Here is a 21276-nt window from a genome sequence, read left to right as displayed (position 1 = left end):
TCAAAATATGCATGGTTTGCTGTCTGCTCGACCCTTGATTCTTTTTATTGTAATTATTATAATATAACTTACTTTTATTATTATGTGGCCTTGAAGTTCCTCGAAAATTGCCGCGTCTCCAGCCTCGTTCCGCGCTTCGACCTCTAAAAGATGGATTTTGAGAATGATGCTGAAAGTACGTGCCGTGACCACGGTGACCTCTGAATTGTCCAGTGTTGAAATTCCTATGACCTCTGTAATTATAATATTGATTAAAATTTTGATGACGCATAGTCAAAACGTCTCCGGAGTGAACTGATGAGCAGTCTTCGTCTAGGGCCGCTTGCACCGCGTCGTTCAAGGACGAGTAATTTCTAGCTGTAACAATAGTTCCGAGACGACGGTTTCTTAGTCCGTCAGCAAATATTTTAATAGCTTGTTTTTCATTTCTCGGTTTTAAAACTTTAAAGTCAGATTCGTTACCCTCCGACTGAGATATCGTCAAGTCTACAAACATATTTGTTATTTGCCTACCATATTCTTCAATTGACAAATTATTTTGTTCAAACCGATTTAACTTAGCTTGGATAGCGGGTGCGGACTTTTTAGGTAATAAATTACATTTTATTGCCCGAATTAGACTTTCAATATTATCATAACTAGTTTCTAATTTTAATTTTGCATTTTGTGAGAGTCGATTTTTTAGTACGAAATGAATTAATTTTTTCTTTGAGTCCTCGTCGAGTTCTAACATGTAATATTCTATGCTGTCAATAAGTTGTTTGATACTGACCTCATCATCAGATGCAATCGGTAATAAATTCATAGCAATTTTAAGATCAAACTTAGCCATATTTTTGTTTATTTTTTCAGAAGACAAGCTACTACATAAATCTATGATAGATTCATACAATTCAAAAAAACATATACTTATTTTCTCTATTCTTAAACATTCATCGACCTTAAATTTATCAGATAACTTATTTAATAATTCCAAATTTAAATTAAATCTATGAACCAAATTATCGGCCTCTTTAATTTTTCTAATAACAATTTCACCTTTTCTTCTACTTGGGCCTATTTTAATTAGATACGTCTTAATATCTTTTAACTGTGTATACAATTGATTAAGATCAGATTCCGTCATATCATATTAAATATTTGACTTAAACGTAAGTCTTAATAACACTAACAATAAAATATAGTAATAATAATCATAAAATCTAAATATTGCCGCATAATAAAAATAATGTAAACATAATTAATTCTATATACTTATGTTATATAATGTCCATAGAAATGCGCGCATAACACTCTTCATTTACAAACCCTGGGTACTGGTATTATTTGGTGTTATTGGGATCATTGCCTCGAAAGCTGCACTCGTACATCTCACCAGGAGCTCTGCTTCTGGTCAGGGAACGTCGGATAATATCTCGTGAAATCTGCGCTCGAATCCAGGATTGGTGGCAATTCTTGTATTGCTTGTATAAAAAATAGCAAATTCCCAGAAATAAAATTGTACATATCACTATCAGCACGATGCTTATTGTCGATAAATGATATTTTAAGATCTCGTTGTTCGCGGAAATCACACCTCCAGCAGAATTTTGAGTGATGAACACATCTTCTTTTTCAACCTTGGACTGGCACATTCTCAGAAGAAAATATTAAAAAAAATTTAACTCAATAATTGCTCACAACTAAAGTCCAATGTTCAATAATATAAAGTTTCATTTTCACACACGCGACACACAGCATAGACGGATCCTGGCAGGGTCGCCATATAAAGGTTGTAATGGGAGATGGAAATCAAACCATGTCGAATGCTTTAGTAAGACTACTTTATTAATATGTTACTCACGTAATTTATACTTACATTTAGGATATGTGTATATACGCTAATATAATATAATACGCTATAATGAGCTAATACACTACAGAGTAACGATCGCTATCAGGCCTCCGACACAGGAGATAATCCTAGTGGGGGCCGTAAGTGTAATGCGTTTATTTATAATCGAACCCGCAAACCGTCGGATGTTTTAGGCGACTACTTGCATCACTACACCAGAACGATTGTCTAATTAATATATTTTCTGATAACCTACTAAAATATAATAAAAAATAGGTAAAATGTTTTTAATTAATAGTAATTTAAAAAAAAACTTTAAACTTAAAACATTATGCGCTGTTTCCAAGTAGCAAAGCAATAAATTATACAACGTATTCTATATTCCTCACTTCTGTAGATTTAATTGTTGTTATTCCTCTTGTTTTCCTATAAATTTATAAGGTACTCAGTGGTGCGGTCTAAATGAGATCGTAATCATTTTCCTTTAAATATATTTTGTACTTTTTTATTTTATATTCAGGACTTGCATGTGCTTTATGGTTAAAAGGCGTGAAAACCGTACAATTACCTTATGTCCTCGACAACGAATTGGCACAGAAATTTTAAGAACTGGATGTCGACGCTAGCGATCATGGGCAGATATATAATAAGTCTTAACTTGGGATTGATCACAGCTGGAAACGTCTTGTTCGAAGTTTTATTTTTATAAAACTAGATCGGCAAACAATCGTACGGCTCACGTAATAGTAAGCAATTACCGTAGCTTATAGACGTCTGCAAAACCAGAAGCATCAGAAGTGCGTTGCTGGCCCTATCCCCGATCTCCCCCCAGGGATCTCTGGTCACCTAACCTACCAACAGGAACACAACACTGCTTGAAAACAGTATTATTTCGCTGTGATCTGTAAGGTTGAGGTGCTACCTCATTTGTTCTGCTCCATACTTTGAGCAGGAAATTTCCTGTTGTGCCCAACTTCAACAAAAAAACGGTAAAAAAACTTTTCCTTTCGGTATTGCCAACATAAAAAATTACCATCGTATTTTATTTCAATAAAAAGTTAAAGGATTGGCGCAGCCCGACTAGAGAAATACCTTGCAGAAGATCACAGCTAATTGAGGGTAAGGGGTTAGGATCGGCAACGCATTTGCAATGCTCCTCGTGTTCCCCATAAAGGTTACGGTATCCATTTACTATCAGGTGAACCGTACACTTGTTTGCTACCTTCTTAATATAAAACAATGACAAATGTTTGGTGATATTCAAGTTTTAGCGGCCATCGAATGGGAGATGTTTATTTATTTTTCATTCGAAATAGTTCACGCATTAACAGCAAAAACAGTGATCGTTAAAAACAACATCTTCGCTCCAAAAGCAATCACGTTTAAGTGCTCAAATCAAAATGTGTGTTTTGCGTGTTCACGAAATTCCGTGTACACTATTATTTGTTATTACGTCGGGTTAAATGTAATCATGTAACTGTCATGTGTCATTATAAAGTATGTCAATAGAGTATTTGTTATATACTAGTGTGTGTAGACATTGTCTATTAGTTAGTGTCTGTGTTGCTAAACGTAAAATTCGAGAACTTCTCTAGTAATACGGAATTTTTTTAAAAATGAATACTTAAATTTTGTAGAAGGTTCACACGAAATAAAAAATTAAAAAAATTGCGCAAAAAAAGTGTAAAACTCAGGAAAATAGAAGAATGCATGTATGTTTGTCTACATAAATTCGACAAACATTGAAATAATTCATCTCATTATTTTATTATTTAAAATAATTAAGTAGGACGTGAATCAAAGTCTGTCGATTGTAACTGTTGCCTGAAACAATATGTAGTTACGTAGGTATAACGAAACTTTTACATATGGCAACAGTGAGTGTTTAAGAGGGTAATACTAAACATAGATCTTATTTTTGGTGTATTTATTGATTCGAAATAATTGTGTTTGCTCGCAAACGAAAAAAAAAACCGACTTCAATTACATCGACAAGTAATACAACGTAGATCGACGAAAAAATAGTCAAGCAACTACGCGTTATTAAAGATTACTCAAAAAGTATTTATCAGATCTCAATAAAATTTATATGTGACCACATGATAAACATCAGCTTTCGATTAAATTAAAAATTATCAAAATCGGTACACCCAGTAAAAAGTTATTATGGATTTTCGAAAGTTTCCCTCAATTTCTCTGGGATTCCATCATCAGATCCTGGTTTCCTTATCACGGTACCAAACCAGGGATATCCCCTTTCCAACAAAAAAAGAATTATCAAAATCGGTACATCCAGTAGAAAGTTATGCGGTATAATACAACGTAGGTCGACGAAAAAAGCGTCAAGTAAAAACGCATTATTAGATATAACTCGAAAAGTAGTTGTTAGATCTCGAATAAATTTAAATGGGACCAATCGGCACACACCACCTTTCGATTAAAACAAAATTTGTCGAAATCGGTCTACCTGGTCAAAAGTTCTGATGTAACATACATAAAAAAAAAAAAAAAAAAAAAAAAAAAATACAGTCGAATTGAGAACCTCCTCCTTTTTTGGAAGTCGGTTAAAAAAAAAAACTAAAGCGATATTAATATATTCTATTTTTTTAAAACTTCACAATCTAGAAGAAGCAAAGTATACAACGTGGTAGCTATGAAATAATTATTATCAAGCTGAAAGTATAAATGTTGATTTACGCGTAATAATACGAGTAGTATTATATTATATACATATAGCTACATAATATTATTTGGAAAATATTAATCGATTAATTTTCCTGTAACTCTGTATGTTCGACAAATTTGAAGGAAAGCAAACATTAAATAATACTGTGTTGTTTCTGTTTGTAACTCGTATCTAACTGTAAGTACATACATGAAATATAAATAATTTATTTTAGTAAATAATGTATGACCAGTTTCAAAAGCGTCTTCGGTGCGATAAAGCCAGCCCTGCGGTCACCAACCCGCCTGTCCAGCGCGGTGACTATGGACAAAACACATGAGTTCACGCCGTTTTTGTCGTGAACTTGGGGAGGCCTGTGTCCAGCAGTCGACTGTGATAGGCTAATTTGATTTTCTAAAATAACGATTGAAAAGTTTTTCTGAAGCCTACGCTTACTTTACGCTTTAGCCCACTGCTGGGCATAGGCTTCTTTTGCCATATAGGAGGAGGATCGGAGTTAATCCAACTATATATAAAAAAAGTGTGTAAATTTTAAATTTATAACACACTAGCAGTGCCCGAGACTTAGTCAGCGTGGAATTAAAAAAAAAAGTTATGGTCCAGTTCTTAAATTTATATAATAAATAAATTTCTAAAATAAAATTAGCCTAAATTACTCCTTACTACATAAGCTATCTGCCAGTGAAAGTCCGTCAAAATCGGTCCAGCCGTTTTAGAGATTAGCCGGGACAAATAGACAGAAAAACAGACAGAAAAAAATCGTAAAAAAGTTATTTTGGTATATGTACCGTGTATACATCTATATAAATGCATTTAGTAAAAAACGGTAATTTTAATATGACAAACAGACGCTCCAATTTTATTTATTTGTATATAAAAAACTGCGATTGTTTTATTTGACAAATATTTTCACTCTCTTTCTCTTTCTCTATCTTACAAGCTAGACCCGCGGCTCCACTCGCGTTACCGGCCACCCAATTGTCGAGGAAGGCTATTGACTATTATAATTTTTTCTCAAATTGCTGCGTGTGAACCCGCGGGGCACAGCTCGTAAAATTTATGTGTACATATTATACAACATTTAACACACAAGACTCGAACAAAATGTTTCTAGTCAATTAAAAAAAAAATCGTAATTATTCGTACGTTCATATGTAGTTAGCTAAACAAAGGTTACAATTAGGTAAATGATTATTCATTTATTCAAATCGACTTGTTATGCGATTGTTAGGAAGCGTAATCGTTGCTTCGAATGTGCTCTGGATGTTTTATGTACCGAACGACTTCTTTCACTTTTGTGAATTAATTTCCTATTAAACGGAGAAAGTCGATTGTTCGGTCAATCGGATTCGATTGAATATATTTTGCAGGCTAACGTGTCAGTTCACGTGGGTTGCCTAAAATTCCATGATCGGTTATTTTTCGTTTGAAAGGTAACGGTTATTTTGTAAGGCGTTTGTGATCTATGACGTCACATGTCATAATTTCATAAGGTGTTATCTTTTGATGTGTCAAATTTAAGGGTAAATTATCGCTATTCTACGTGACATTGGCGAAATCATCTGTGCTCATTTGGCACTATTGAAAGCCATTTTAATCAGAAGAAGAAGAAGAATTATCGCTATAATTTTTCTAAGCGCTTGGAAGAAAATTTATTTTTTGGTTGCTGACTTATTTATGATCTTAATTTATTTTATTTATTTAACAATTAATTTAAACGAAAACCTTGTAGATAATCATTTCTAAAACAAGTCATTGACGCTATAACATTTTTTTTTGTTTGTTTTTTTTTTTTAATATTTAATCACAATAGAGTTTAATGATTTTTATTTTATTTATTTTTTATTTTTTTTTACGCCGTGTACACAGATTTTTCTAAGGCTTTCGATAAAATATCTCATTCGATTCTTCTTGATAAATTGAAATACATCGGTGTGCACGGTGACCTTCTGCGTTGGATTGAGTCGTACCTTGCTAACCGTAGTCAAGCAGTTACTATAAAAGGATTTACTTCATCTTTTATTCCAGTGCCATCCGGGGTACCTCAAGGATCCCATCTCGGGCCTTTATTATTCAACATATATATAAATGACATTACTTCAGCTTTTAAGTGCTCCAATTTCTTATTATACGCGGATGACAATAAAATTTTCAAAATTATTAAAGACAACAATGACTGTATAGACCTTCAGAATGACCTAGTTCGGTTTAGTAATTATTGTTCAGTGAACTCTTTGTTTATAAATTTGAAAAAATGCAATGTAATAACTTTTAGTAGGAAGCGTTTTTGTATAAATTATTGCTATAAACTAAATGGCGAAGTGATATCGAGGGTTGATGTGGTAAGAGATCTTGGAGTTATTATTGACTCCAAATTACTCTTTGATGAGCACGTCGATTATGTAGCTAGCAAAGCCTATCGTATGTTGGGATTTGTGCTCAGGATATCCAAGGAGTTCAAGCATGCTTCCACCCACACACTTTTGTATAATGCATTTGTTAGACCTATTCTAGAGTATGCTTCTACTGTTTGGAGTCCTCAGTACGGGTGTCATATTTATAAAATCGACCGTATACACAACAGGTACCTAAAGACTATAACAGCAATCTCTTCGGAAAATTTGAATGTTCTGATAAAACCTATGTCGGCCGTTGACCGGCGTGTTCAGCGGGATCAAGTTCTGTTGTATAATATTGTGAACCAAGTAACTGACTCGTCATATTTGGTTTCAAAATTAAATTTTAAGTGTCCACGTTTAAATTCTAGACATAAAATTACATTTGACATCCCAGCTACAAGAACAAAATTTTATAAAAACGCGTTTATTAACAGAAGTTGTGCCCAGTACAATAATTTGTTTATAAATATTGACATTTTTCATCTCTCTCTCAATCAATTTAAATTGCATGTGATGAATGCTTTGATTTAATGTATCTTTGACAGATGCTATGATATTCGTGATGTTCTTCTTAATTTGATTTTAATTTAATTATGATTTTAATTGTAGCTTGATACTTAATTATTTGATTTGTGATTTTTTTAAACTGTTTTTTTTTTTTAATTTATTTGTTCCATAATGCCCGTAATGATTTTTGAATTTCTTTATTGATTACTTTTTTTTCTCTCAATGATTGTTAATCAATTTATAGTAATGTTTTTAGTATTATTATTAAGTTTTTTGATATTGAACTATTGTTGTGAAGCATCTCTTCTGAACTTTGTCATATGTTCTTTTTTAATATCGGAAACTATTTTTGGTTAAGTGATACTATTGTGTTGTGTTTCCCTGTATATTTATGTAATACCGTTTGTTTCCAAAATAAAGTAAAATAAAATAAAGTAAAATAAAAAAAAATTTATAACTAATCATAGTCAAATATTCATTACATTTCAAAACTAGTTAGTAGATCGCTTACGGTTTCGTAATGGTTCTTCGTCTGATAACGTTTGATAATATCAGCGTTGTTCCTGTAATTATGTTCGTGTTTTGTGTTACAATTTTATTAAGATAACAATGTATCTCAATTCTTTTGGATTAATGACTTGTTATAGTGCGGATGATTTCGACAATGTCACGTAGATTGGAAAAGACACGATGGAAGATCGGCGTGATTTATAAGAGCTTAATATAATTTCGAAGGCCACAGATGTAGTTAGTTTTTTTTTTTTATTAGTATTTTGTAAACATGCTCACGTATTCTTAGATGTTAGAATAACGGGCACACATACACGGGCTCTCTTTTCTGATATTTTTTTTTTGCTCATATAGGTATAACCGTTGTAACCGAATGTTTCTTGCGTTGACGTTTATAGTAACTGCTGCATTTATGTTGTTTATGACCTTGTACGATGTACTATTAATGAATTTTGTGTATTATAGCCTCACATTACCCGTAGAGCTACAATGTATGTTGCTACTGTTGACTGGCCACTAAATTATCTAGTCTATCTTTCAAACGGTTATACTGTCGTCTGTCATTATCTGTTTTAATAATAATAATAATAAACGCTTCACACTCAACGGCTCCCAGTAGGATATTCTCTTCTGTCGGGGGTCCGGAAACACACACAATACACAAGCACAAACGCCCAAACCGCGACAAACATCTGTATACAAATGCTAATGTCGGGGGTCCGGAAAAACACACAATACACAAGCATAAACGCCCAAACCGCGACAAACATCTGTATGGCCAATACAAATGCTTGTCATGTGCGGGGATCGAACCCGCGACCACTAGCGCGACAGACATACAACAGGCAGATGACTTCCTACTTATTACATTTTAAAATCTGGCAAATCTATTTAGCCGTAATTTGACTCGTCTCTCGGTTCAAACGCTACTTATTCGATATTTTGAACACTTAATATTCTTGATTTTGAATTGAATTAATTGAATCATGAGTTCAGACTGAGTAAATAAAGTTTTGAAAACGAAAGTTATTTCAAAATGAAATTAGTACAAGCTGTAAAATGATTTCAATAGTAATTAACGTATCAGCAAGTGATTGAACCAGTAGTGTTTCATGTAACGGTATATGGATCAATTTCGTAACTTCCTATTTGCAAAATTCGTTGCAGTTACAATTATCATGATACATGTAGCGGTGCAGGTAAATTGGGAAATTTCTTATCTTTATTGTTATATTTTTTCCACTAATTTAAATATAACACTTGGATGGTGACCGTAAGGTTGCCAATTCCAGAATGACTTAGAAAAAAATCTTGAAAAGCCCCATATTTATTACACACGAGAGAAATTCTAAGAAGTAAATATCGAAAGCCCGTTGACCAGGTTTGTAGTGGTCCTGCTTTCTGCTCCGCGGGTAGCGGGTTCGATTCTAGATTCGATAGGTATTTATAAAAAAAAACTAACTATAGCAGTAGGCCTACTTATAACACAAGCATTAAGTTGCTTACCATAGGAACAGAGGACCGTGTATATATGTTTTAAGATATTTAAATAATCCGCTGTGGAGGAGAACCGCTTCCGTGGAACTTCGAAACTTATTTTTAACGGACTTCTATAAAGGAGGAGGTTTTCAATTCGACTGTCGTTTTTTTTCTTTTTGATTGTTAATTAGCTTTCCCCCCAACAGAGTTTTCACGTAACAAATAATTATTAAGTAAATTGTGATTATTTGGTTTTTGTAGGTTTATAAATATTAAATTATATAAATTTGATTAGTAGCATTACCTATAATGATTAACCAGTCCTCTTTGTTGATTATAATAAAATTTAAAACGGAATCAAGATAAGGGTAATAATAATAGGTAATAATAATTTATTTAAATAAACATTATCATAAAATAGGATAATCTGGAATACTGTCACACCAATATCGTAGAATCTCGGAATCAATTGTTGTTATGAACTATAAGAAGTCAACGAGATAGCTACTAAATAATAATAAGCCATGTATTTATTTATTTATTTTTTGTATGTTAACTCGAAACTTTTGACTGGAAACTTTGACTGATGATTTCGATGATTTTTTTTTTTCATTAAAAAGTGGTGCGTGTCATGTGGTTCCATTTAAATTTAATTGCGATCTAACAAGTCCTTTCAGTTATAGCTAAAAATGAGCATTTATTGACTATTTTTTTCGTCTACTTACGTTCTTATACTTGTCTATGTAATTGAAGTGGGTTTTATTTCGTTTGCGAGTAAACACAATTGTATTGTAGTAAATAGTGTTACAATGTATGTATAATTTAGTATTGCAGAGAAATCTAGGCTAGTGTCTAGGAATTAAAATGTTATTCCTTTGGCAGCCACTGCATTAGATATGGGCCATCAGATGATTAATGAATGCTTACGTTGTGTTTGTACATAAGCAATAATAAATACATTAGCCTACGTCATAAATTATCAACTGCCAATATGCTTTAAATTGCTGTGTCGAAATGTAATTTAAGTTCATACTTAATTAGCGATACTTTTTTTAAATACACACTGCATTTGAATGATATCTATAATACATAATAATAAAACAGTAAAAGGTCTAAAGATCTTAAGGTCTAAAGTGGTAGGTACGGTTTGTTTTAAATAAAATAACCAATATAATTTTATACATATATATATATATATATATATATATATATATATATATATATATATATATATATATATTAATACAAAAAACAGCAGTATCAACTAGACTTCACTTAGCAATTTTAGTATTAACCTATCACAGTCCATTGCTGGACATAGGCCTCCACAAGTTCACGCCAAAAATGGTGTGAACTCATGTGTGTTACCCATAGTCACCACGCTGGGCAGGCGGATTGTGACCGACGAATTAATTATTTAATTTTAATATTAATTGACAGCAATTGTCAAGAACAGTTATTAAGAATACCGTTAATGAGAATACAAATTTTGCACTTAATTTTAAGCTTAAAGAAGCTTAATTAATATTCTTGTCTAACACCGAAGTTTTATCTGTAATAGAAACTTTTAAAACCTTTATTAATACTTCATAAATTCTAAGTCTTACCGATGTTAAAAAACTGAACTGCAATCGAGTTAAAAGGTCAGGGTCACCTATTACGCCAAATAACTAACTCCACAGGAGTGTGTCGACTTATTTGGATTTCGGAATATCCGCATTATAAACCGAACAGTTAAATATTTCTCGTGAATTTGACGAAGTTTTTAACGTTTTTACTTGTTTAATAGCATATGTCGGGAACTGGAGCATAAAATTTTTCTTAAGATCAAACCGCTTTATTTTAAATTATAACATTATTTTATTTCGGGTATGCTTTATAACTAGTTTATAGTTTTTAAGGTAATGTTCCTATTACGGCCAGTTCCGATATTCCGTATATCTCTGATTTTGCTTACTAGGGATAGAATTTGGACGTAAGCTCCATAGAAATTGTCTCAAAATTCTATCGGTAGTAGGCCAAACCAGAGAAATTATTGAAACCGGCTGTAAGTCGTAGCGTGTTGTTTTTAACCGACTTCCGAAAAAGGAGGAGGTTCTCAATTCGACTGTTTTTTTTTTATGTATGTTACATCAGAACTTTTGACCGGGTAGACCGATTTCGACAAATTTTGTTTTAATCGAAAGGTTGTGTCTGCCAATTGGTCCCATTTAAATTTATTTGAGATCTAACAACTAATTTTCGAGTTATATCTAATAATGTTTTTTTTACTTGACACTTTTTTCGTCGACCTACGTTGTATTATACCGCATAACTTTCTACTGGATGTACCGATTTTGATAATTCTTTTTTTGTTGGAAAGGAGATATCCCTAGTTTAGTACCATGATAAGAAAACCAGGATCTGATGATGGGATCTCAGAGAAATCGAGGGAAACTCTTGAAAATCCGCAATCACTTTTTACTGGGTGTACCGATTTTAATAATTTTTAATTTAATCGAAAGCTGATGTTTGTCATGTGGTCACATATAAATTTTATTGAGATCTAATAACTACTTTTTGAGTAATCTTTGATAACGCGTAGTTACTTGACTATTTTTTCGTCGATATACGTTATATTACTCGTCGATGTAATTGAAGTCGGTTTTTTTTTCGTTTGCGAGCAAACACAATTATATAATTATAAAAAAGGATGTCATACTATAAAAGATTTTATTTATTTATTTTACAGAAGCGGACTAGATGATCATAACTTTAATTAATTATTCCGATGATATGCATATGATATAGAATATTTATTAAAATTAATTATTTTTCGTTGTTATTTTTCAAATGATTAGTCACAGTACATATTCTGTTGTGCTAAATTATTGTTACGTTAAACATGTTTGGTTTCTTATTTACTATATAAAATAATAGGCAAGGATCTTTACTTGAAAATTTACTCTATTAGACAAAAGTATAGAGGCAGTATGATATCATGTATTCATAATTTGAATTTTTGTGGTACTACTTGTCAACAGTACTTTTTTTGGTTATAGTGTATGTATTTAGGGTACAATGTCCATCGTGCCCGCTCACAAACAGTTATTGTAGGGCATCGTCCAACTTTGGCTCTTCCTGGTCAAATATTTCCTCAACATCTGGTATTACATAAGATTAAGGTATATATATCTACTTCTTTTGTTGCTTAATTTTATTTTCTCTGTATTCGTAATAAATCTCCATAAAAAATCTTGTCTACACATGTGAACAAAATGTACACACACAAAATTAGCTGTTATCTAAAAAAAAATAAGTGATCGTTTAATTTAAAATTGTCAATAACACAGCAGCGTCCAGATAACCATCAAGTGCTACTGAAACCAGATACAAATACATATATTTGCAAATCAGTTTATAATTGTTGGCCTTTTAATCGATAAAACAGTATTAGTTCCAACGCTCTCTATCAAAGAAGAACAAAGGATATTTTAGTGTGACAGAGAGCATTGAATGTTGAAATTAAAAAAAAAAAAAAATGACGTGGTCACGCAGGTCCATTGATGAAAGCAAACTAGCGGCGCGCGTGTGACAGGGCAAGGAAGTCAGTCGCGGTTTGGCGCGCTTACGGAGTGAATGTGTTTGCTACGTATTTTCTCGTTTAAATTGGATTGTTATGGATTGAATCATCGTGAATAAACATTATTTTGTGATTGTTACTTGTTGAACCTAATTGTGTATCGGGTTGTGCTCACTCACTTTGGATACCATTTCTTCCTCAAGGTATTTATGTATTATCAGCCTTTTCTGTTTTAACGAAAAATTAATTTTACGATTAGAAAATAAACATTTTTGCAGTTTAAATTGCCATTCCATTGTAGCATATAATAGATTTATAGGTATCAATGCTATTATTATATCAAAATCTTTATTATTTTTATTTTTTATATTTTTTCTAATTTATAACTAGTTCGACAAACAAATTGCTAGGAGCACTATTATTATATCAAAATCTTTATTATTTTTATTTTTTATATTTTTTCTAATTTATAACTAGTTCGACAAACAAATTGCTAGGAGCACTACTGCCCGACTGGGGAGTCGGGCTGCTCCATATTTTGAGCAGGAAATTTCCTGCTGTGCCCTACCTCAATTACAGTCAGCCCTATTAATAATAAACCATTTACCACTTTTGCCGGTAATGCCTTTATGGAATATATTGGAACCGCGTTTATTTTTAGACAATTCGTGGGCGGATATGAGGCTGAGATAGGCAAAGAAATAAATATTTTACGTTACTTACGAAACGATATAACAACGGTGCTTGGGAATCCGTTTCTCTTTTATTGTGTTTGCAAAAAGAGATCCAATTTAGCGGAACACTTAAAACTCACGCTAAATTTGCATGTTGCAAGATGTCCAAAGCAGACTTCTAAGTTTCTAACTTTCTCAATATCTGATACTAATTCTTTTAGTATTAATTTTTTTTTAAATTTTCTACTAATATTGGATAAAATGAATCATTGCGTATTATGGAAATACATTTGTAAATATTAAATTATGCATATGAATACTAATATCCGCTGTCTGTCTACGTTTCTTAGATAAAAAAATGATAACAATGAGTAACCCCTTCACATCCAGGTAGCGATTCGATCCGGCGAACCCTATTGGTAAATGAGAAAAAATGAAAGGATCTAAGAGGCCTTGACAGCACACAAATAAAACGAAAAAAAATGAAATTCTCGGTTTCGGTTAGGACTTGGGTGTCTTCTAGAATTAATTCTATTTTACTGTTTTCAAAATATGTTTACAATTCATAAAAAAAAAATTGGGATATTTTTATATAGATTTTTACGCAAATATTCTTTACCTAATCCCAGGTTCGATATGTAGTTTATTGGATAATATACTTCGACACAGTGAATGGTAATTTCTTGAATGATGCATTTCCTAATTTTGTCATCCGACTTCCGCAACTTAATCTCTGTTGAAGTTGAATGCCAAAATTTTAATATTAATTTTATATTAAAACTATGTTATTATTGTGCAGGAACCTTGGACGTTCTCAAGGTAACATACGTCTCAGTAACCTGTTTAATTCTCACATATCTTTTATCTTATATTAATTGATTACATCTCCCTAAAATATGTCTAAAATATCTTGCTAGGATTAAAAAGTTAATATTCATTATAATTCCCTTGCAAGTTATTATAACTTAACAAACTAAATGTATTTAATATATTAGACATAGACACATATAAACTGATATAATCCTAAACTTTTATTATTATTAAGATGTAGCTCAACTTGGTATGGGATTAAAGACATAACAGTAAAACAACTAAAGTACTTCCATCAGCCTCGTGCTGTACACGGTCCAATTACATATTCTTATATATGTAGTTGTAGGAACAACAGTATTTCGTAGTTGACTAGAGTAATTCGTACCGTAGTAATTAGATTCTGACAGGTAAACCTTGAAACTTAATTGTAATCGGGTGCTAGGCGAAGTTAGATGACTTATGGCTTTCTTTGCCTGGTTTCTGTACTCCTTTTTTGGATGTAAAACTTTGAAAAAAAAATCTGTAATATAAACGATAATCTCAGACACAAAATTTAATTTATTTACTTAAACCTGTGGAGCTAATGTTATATAATATTTGAAGATTGACACCTTCTTGTATGTCAATTTAAAGGAATTGTCACTTGATTTATTTAAGGTACGTCTTTGTCATATACTGTCTGTTTTAAATTCTATAACAATTAATCTGTTCATCCCTTACTTAATCTGCTTTCGAACTCCGTTGCACATCATTTAACATCACTACTAAAGGCTAATTGAAATGCTGCTCGACTTCTTGCTTTTTGTAACATGTCCATGACTATAGGACCTGTCTCCTCTCTCACCTTACCTTGTCTAACGGCCGTTTCCAATAATCTATCACTGCTTTTCCCTACTAGATTTTTGATACAATTCGTATGGAGATCGAAACTGGCCATAAATCGATACGTCATTAAGATAAAGCGTGTGTAAATTGATACTGTGACATTAGAATTTATTCTGATATACGATTTATCTGTCGATAAATAACGATATAGCGTTCGTGACATTGCTCATTTTGCCTATCAGCTCGTAATCTTTATCTAAGGTCATGTGACATAGTGATTAATATAATTGATCTATTTAACCAGCTTCATAAAGGAGGAGGTTCTTGATACGACGATTTTTTTTTATATTTACCTCTATAATGAATGTAAAAAAAACTTTATTCAATTAGGTTTAGGTAAAAAGTATTTTAGTGCCATTTTACGAAATATTGATAATGACTATAATTAATTAAGTTTTCACTACCTAATATGCTATCAACGATTCGGAATGTAAATTTCGCTGAGAGCATGTTTTGAGAAAGATATAGGTAAAAGGAACTGTTTTAAAACCGTCAATCAATTGCACAATTATCATCGATTCAGTATTTTGTTCTGCTTAAATGTCAGAGTTACTAGACCCTCACATGTGTTGTCCTTTATGTATTTAATATTCAACAGAATATTGTGCTTCAGCTGTTTGTAACTTTTTGTTATTAGAGCTTACCGCTTTGATATAATAATCCAATTCAAACAAAATAACATATGTTGACCCTTGTATCAGCTGCCAAATATATTTGTTGTTGTCATTTAGGGTCGGCCAGGTGTCAAACTTTTACGGAAAATCGAAATAACTTTTGCTATAGTTGTATTTTGCTCGGTGGGATATCAATTAAAAATCTCCTCTTACATCTTTTCTTCTGTTTGACAATTCCTACGAAAAAGAATTCATTAGTGCGGATGGTTGGATTAGTGGGCAGTAATAATTATGTCCTGCCTTTTTCATATTTTTAGCACCCAATACAGTCCAAGTGTGGCTATTGATGATACGACAGCGTCTTCGTTTTGAATTTGCTGTTTACGAAACCTCAAACTTTCGATTTCTACTTGCTAATTTTATTTAAAAAAAGATTGTACTGGCAATGAGACGATATTGTACACTTATCGCTTCGCCGAAAATAGTGCAAAAGGAATGATGAAATTAATTGCGACACCGAACAGTTCTGAAATCAATAATCTGACAGTTCCGTTGAAATTGTAGACAGACAAAGATAATGCAATAAGTTCGCTGATGATATTTGAAAACTAAAAAGTACATCAAAAAGATGAAGGTTGCACATCTATATATACCTATTTTTATGTTTGAAATGTACATTTTAAATTATAATGTTACTACTAACACAGTTGCCATAAACATTAAGACAGTGATATATGTGTATTAAACTGTCTGATCTTAATATTCCACTGTCTGATGATATCATTTTTTTTTTTTAAGATAATTCTTTTGGCGCGTTAGGGAAAAATGATGAGAGTACATTTTTTCGATACGCGCGCACACCGTCACAAAAAGCGATACCCTGAAGATATTAAGGAAATAAGGACGCTCCGAGAAGCCTGTGAACGCCCCAGGAGGCTTCTGAGCTTCTGGAAGGAGCTGGGCTGGCTGAACTAGTCAGCCCACTTTTCACGCATAATGGACCACCTTTGCGTCTAATTGCGGAAAATCGAGCCCAATACAATACCCTGAAGATAGCTAGTCAACGAAGAAGAAGTTACGTTCCTAATACGCACCGCAAAAATTTGGAATGCCCTTCCGGCTTCCGTTTTTGCAACAAACTATAACTTGGGTATCTTTAAATCAAGAGTGAATAGGCATCTTCTAGGCAAGCGCGCACCACCTTAGGCTGCATCTTCACTTGCCATCAGGTGAGATCGCAGTCAAGCGCTAGTCTATATATTAAAAAAAAAGTACACACACACTTGTGATATTTTTAATTCAGACCTAACATTAACGATTACGAAATATGCCATTTGGTGCAGTCGTTCGGATATTATGCAACTATACACATACATACATTCCGGCGATTTAAAATCAATAATTGTTTGCTAGCAGACGAAAAAAACCGACTTCAATTACATCGACTAGTAATATAACGTAAGTAGACGAAAAACTTAACAAAGGCACTAGTTGCCACTACGATTTTCGAAGGTTCCCCTCAATTTCTCTGGGATGCCATCATCAGATCCTGGTTTCCTTATCATGGTACCACCCTTTGGACATCTCACACTTTCTAACAAAAAAAGAATCATCAAAAAAAGGTTCATAAACGACGAAGTCATCCGCGAACACATAAAAAATATAAGTATATATAATCGGTCGAATTGAGAAACCTCTTTTTTGAAGTCGATTAAAAATTACATTCATGTTGGCTTCAAAAGCACTTTTAAATCATCACTTTTACCAATTAAAATTATATTTGTTTTAATTTATTTTTAATAGTTAAAAGTGAAGCTACCACCGATTCGGAATGTGGATTCCCCAGATGAATCGGCAAGAAAGTTCGATTAATATTTATTTATATTGATTAAACACAGATGAAGCCGCATGTCACAAGTAGTTAAATCAATATTTTTACCAAACAACTCGTATCGGGTTTACGGAAACCGCAAACGGATAGAATACACGCACCTCCGATATCTAAAGGTACATAAGAATAAATTACACTGCTATGTAAAATATTATTTGGCCTTGAATGTTATTTACAAATCAGTATTATTTCTTGCAGTATTACCTGTTTTAAAATGTCGCTAAATGCATAATTTGTATTCGTACAAAATGTTGATTGTGTTATTATTATTCTTTACGCACGCTTGACTTGGGGGAGTAAGTTGGTAAATGCGTGACAAGAGCGTTACGAAAAGTGTGTTCGGGTGAGGCGAACGGAGCAAGAGAGAGAGGTGCGAGCACACATTTTCTTCCTCTCATAGCCAGACACAGTGCAGGACTATTATTCAGAAGTCTTACTCTCTTGGTCTCGTTTTTTTTTAAGGATATTCTCCAAGGTTGGTGTTCATTTCCACTTAACCATGATACAATATAAGAGTTTCAGATAAATCGAGGATACTCCTTATAAATAAAGACGGATAAAGCATTTTTGTACGTAACCTCGATTTCTCCAAGGTTTCTAGATTGATTCGCTAAATAATTTAAATATGTAGTAAGAAAACAAACAAAAATATTATTTTGTATTTTTTTGTAAATCATTTTTTATTTGTTTTGTTTATATTTAAATAAATTAATTAATATGTCATAATTTAATTTTTGTGGTTGTAATAATGTTTGCTTTCGCAATAACCTGAGGCACATTCGCACAAACAGAGCTTACGTAGAATCGCCATATCGGGATATGGCGATTCTACCATTGTGTTGTGACCACACACACTTTCAGTCGTTACACATTATGCACATCTTGAAGAACGCAGTGACTAACAAAACGTTACATAAAAACACGTACAATAGGTAATGATAAAAAAATACTCGTTAGAAATAATACTAGCATTGTATTAGTTTCCAAGTTTTTTTTTTTTTTTTTTTTACTCTTCGTAATGTGATAAATAAAATAGAAATTTTAATATTGAAGTCGTTTAATTGATTGATTTGATTGAGTTTTTTACTTAATGTTATAAATAAAAAGATAATTCCCTTCTTATAATAATATCGTTTAATACTTTTTAATAAAGATTTAAAATTTAAATAAATCACAATTTTGTTTACATAAACATACTTTCTCTTTTCGATTATTCGAAAACACGGACGAGGTAACAAAGACACATAATACAATATTATATACATCCCCGTAAATACTTCAAGGCCACTTCAATCATTATTTACATTTAATAAATCTCATATACATAAATTTCGTGGCCTTCGCAATCAGGGTTCGCAGATACATAATAAAAATAAAAACGATTTATATTATACCCAATAAAATACGCCATATACCTACAATTAACATTTTTATTTCCAGTCTCTCTTCCTCAATATACCTATCTCTTTCTTATGTACCATTGTCATCATAAATATGAATATGTTATAATGATGTAAAGAAATTAATATGTATAATTACTACTGTACCTACTAGCTGTTTAATACGTACTTGTAAGTAATGAATTTACCCCAGTTTTGCAAATTTTTCATTGATACTCCACTCCTATTGGTTATTAACTCATACAATATATTATGACTTTTCTCTTTACGTCTCTTTTAGTATTGTATAGCTCATTATTTTAATAATTCTTCAGTTTAAAGCAGTACTTCCGGAGATTAATGCGTACAACCAACCAAGTCTAGGCTTTGTACTACATATGTATAATCGTGTATGTGTGTATCATAATATATAACAACTTGTGTATGTAAAACTGTTTGTCATGTAACTGAGTCATGATGACGCAGTTGAAATGTTAAGAAATTTTAAAAGGATAATTATGATATATAGAGTTAAAAACAGTGGGTATCTTTATGAAGACTGTTGTGTGACCACAGACATGACACACACTTTAAACGGTCTAATATCTAGTTTTTAAAATGAAAATACTAACTGGACCTACTTTTGTACGTTTATACCTACATTTTATAAAAAATATAAAGTTTACTATTTAACCGACATCCAAAAAGGAGGAGATAGGTTCTCAATTCGGTTGTATTTTTTTTATTTTTTATGTTACCTCATTTCTGACTGGTACTGAACTGGTGGTACATACATAAAAACATACAATCGAATTGAGAACATCCTCCTTTTTTGGAAGTCAGTCAAAAAGCCGTTCACGATCACTTGTTATCACAGTAAGTAGGTATTATAGTTAAAAAATTTCAAGTAATTTTGAAATCGTTCGATTGAAGTAAAGAATGCTTGCAACGATTGATATCAAAATGTCAAGCTTGCGGATACAACTGGCCTGGTCTGTTATTGCCCTTTGAAGGGCCTGGCATTTGAAACTTTCCGTTCTCTGCGAATACGTGCTGAGAAGTGGTGCTTAAATAGAACACGCTCTTTTCTTTACAAACCTTTTAGCGCTGTGGCAATTTTGGTTTCTGCTCCGCTGTTGTGGATTCGATTCGCGATTCAATTCTTGTGCTATATTTTTTCATTTATAATGTGACCTAGGTCAGGAAGTAAGTTGTCAACCTTAGAAATAGACAAACATGTGTGTATGTTTAGACATATTTATGCCCAGTCACATAATTGCGATTAGAAATATCTGATAAATAAAATGGAGTTTTATAATGAAATGAAAAATATATCATAAACTTTATCTGTTGGGTAGTGTTATATATCAGATAGCATTATCAGTAACCGGCGTAACAGGACTTCAATATAACCCCATGTCAGTCCTACGCGTCTGTCAGTAACCAATAGCAATAAAAATTTTAATTGTATTTTATTTATATCAAAACCAGTCTAGAACCGCTGACATTTCGAATAAATTCATTATTAACGGAACATCTTTTGCAATTTAATTAATTGTTCAAATCTAGTTTTTGTGTTCTTTGTATCGATAATACGATTTTTTATTAATTAATGGCCCTGAAAAGTGGTTATTTTTATTTAAGTTCATGTTGAGCGAAAAGTACGTCTCGTATTTCGAACTATCTTATGTCTTGTAACACAATGGTCACAGTTAACGGTAACCGGTAAAATGAAGTCATCTGTCCCGGAAACAATAAACGCCCAAACCTCGACAGATATCTGTATGACATATCTATACTAACTCGTTGTCGCCCATAGGTCCGAAATTCGACCATAATAAAAAAATTAATTAAAGAAAACCAAAAAATTATGATAATATAGAACCTTTTTTTTAATTTTTCAATTTGACTACATACTTCGACACTCAACAAAAGAGATATGCGTGTGTGTATCAAATACATGGTAGTGTGTCATCTTTTTTGTTTATTAATTTAATGTATTTTTATGCATAGTTAAAAAAAATATATTACCATTCTGCACTC

At 32.3% G+C, this 21276-nt stretch overlaps 1 protein-coding gene across 1 annotated transcript in view; it reads left to right on the top strand.

Annotated features, from left to right (window-relative positions):
• The first annotated feature begins 13006 nt into the window (after positions 1-13006).
• Positions 13007-21276, top strand: part of LOC123658106 — a 62185-nt gene continuing 53915 nt past the window's right edge. The window contains exon 1 of the mRNA XM_045593576.1: positions 13007-13180. The gene's annotated coding sequence lies outside the window, so the exon portion shown is untranslated. The remainder of the gene's footprint in view (positions 13181-21276) is intronic.

The sequence above is a fragment of the Melitaea cinxia genome, chromosome 1 (assembly GCF_905220565.1).
Source record: "Melitaea cinxia chromosome 1, ilMelCinx1.1, whole genome shotgun sequence".
Lineage (NCBI taxonomy): Eukaryota > Metazoa > Arthropoda > Insecta > Lepidoptera > Nymphalidae > Melitaea > Melitaea cinxia.
Note: the sequence above shows the minus strand (reverse complement) of the source record. Positions and strands in the feature narration are given on the sequence as shown.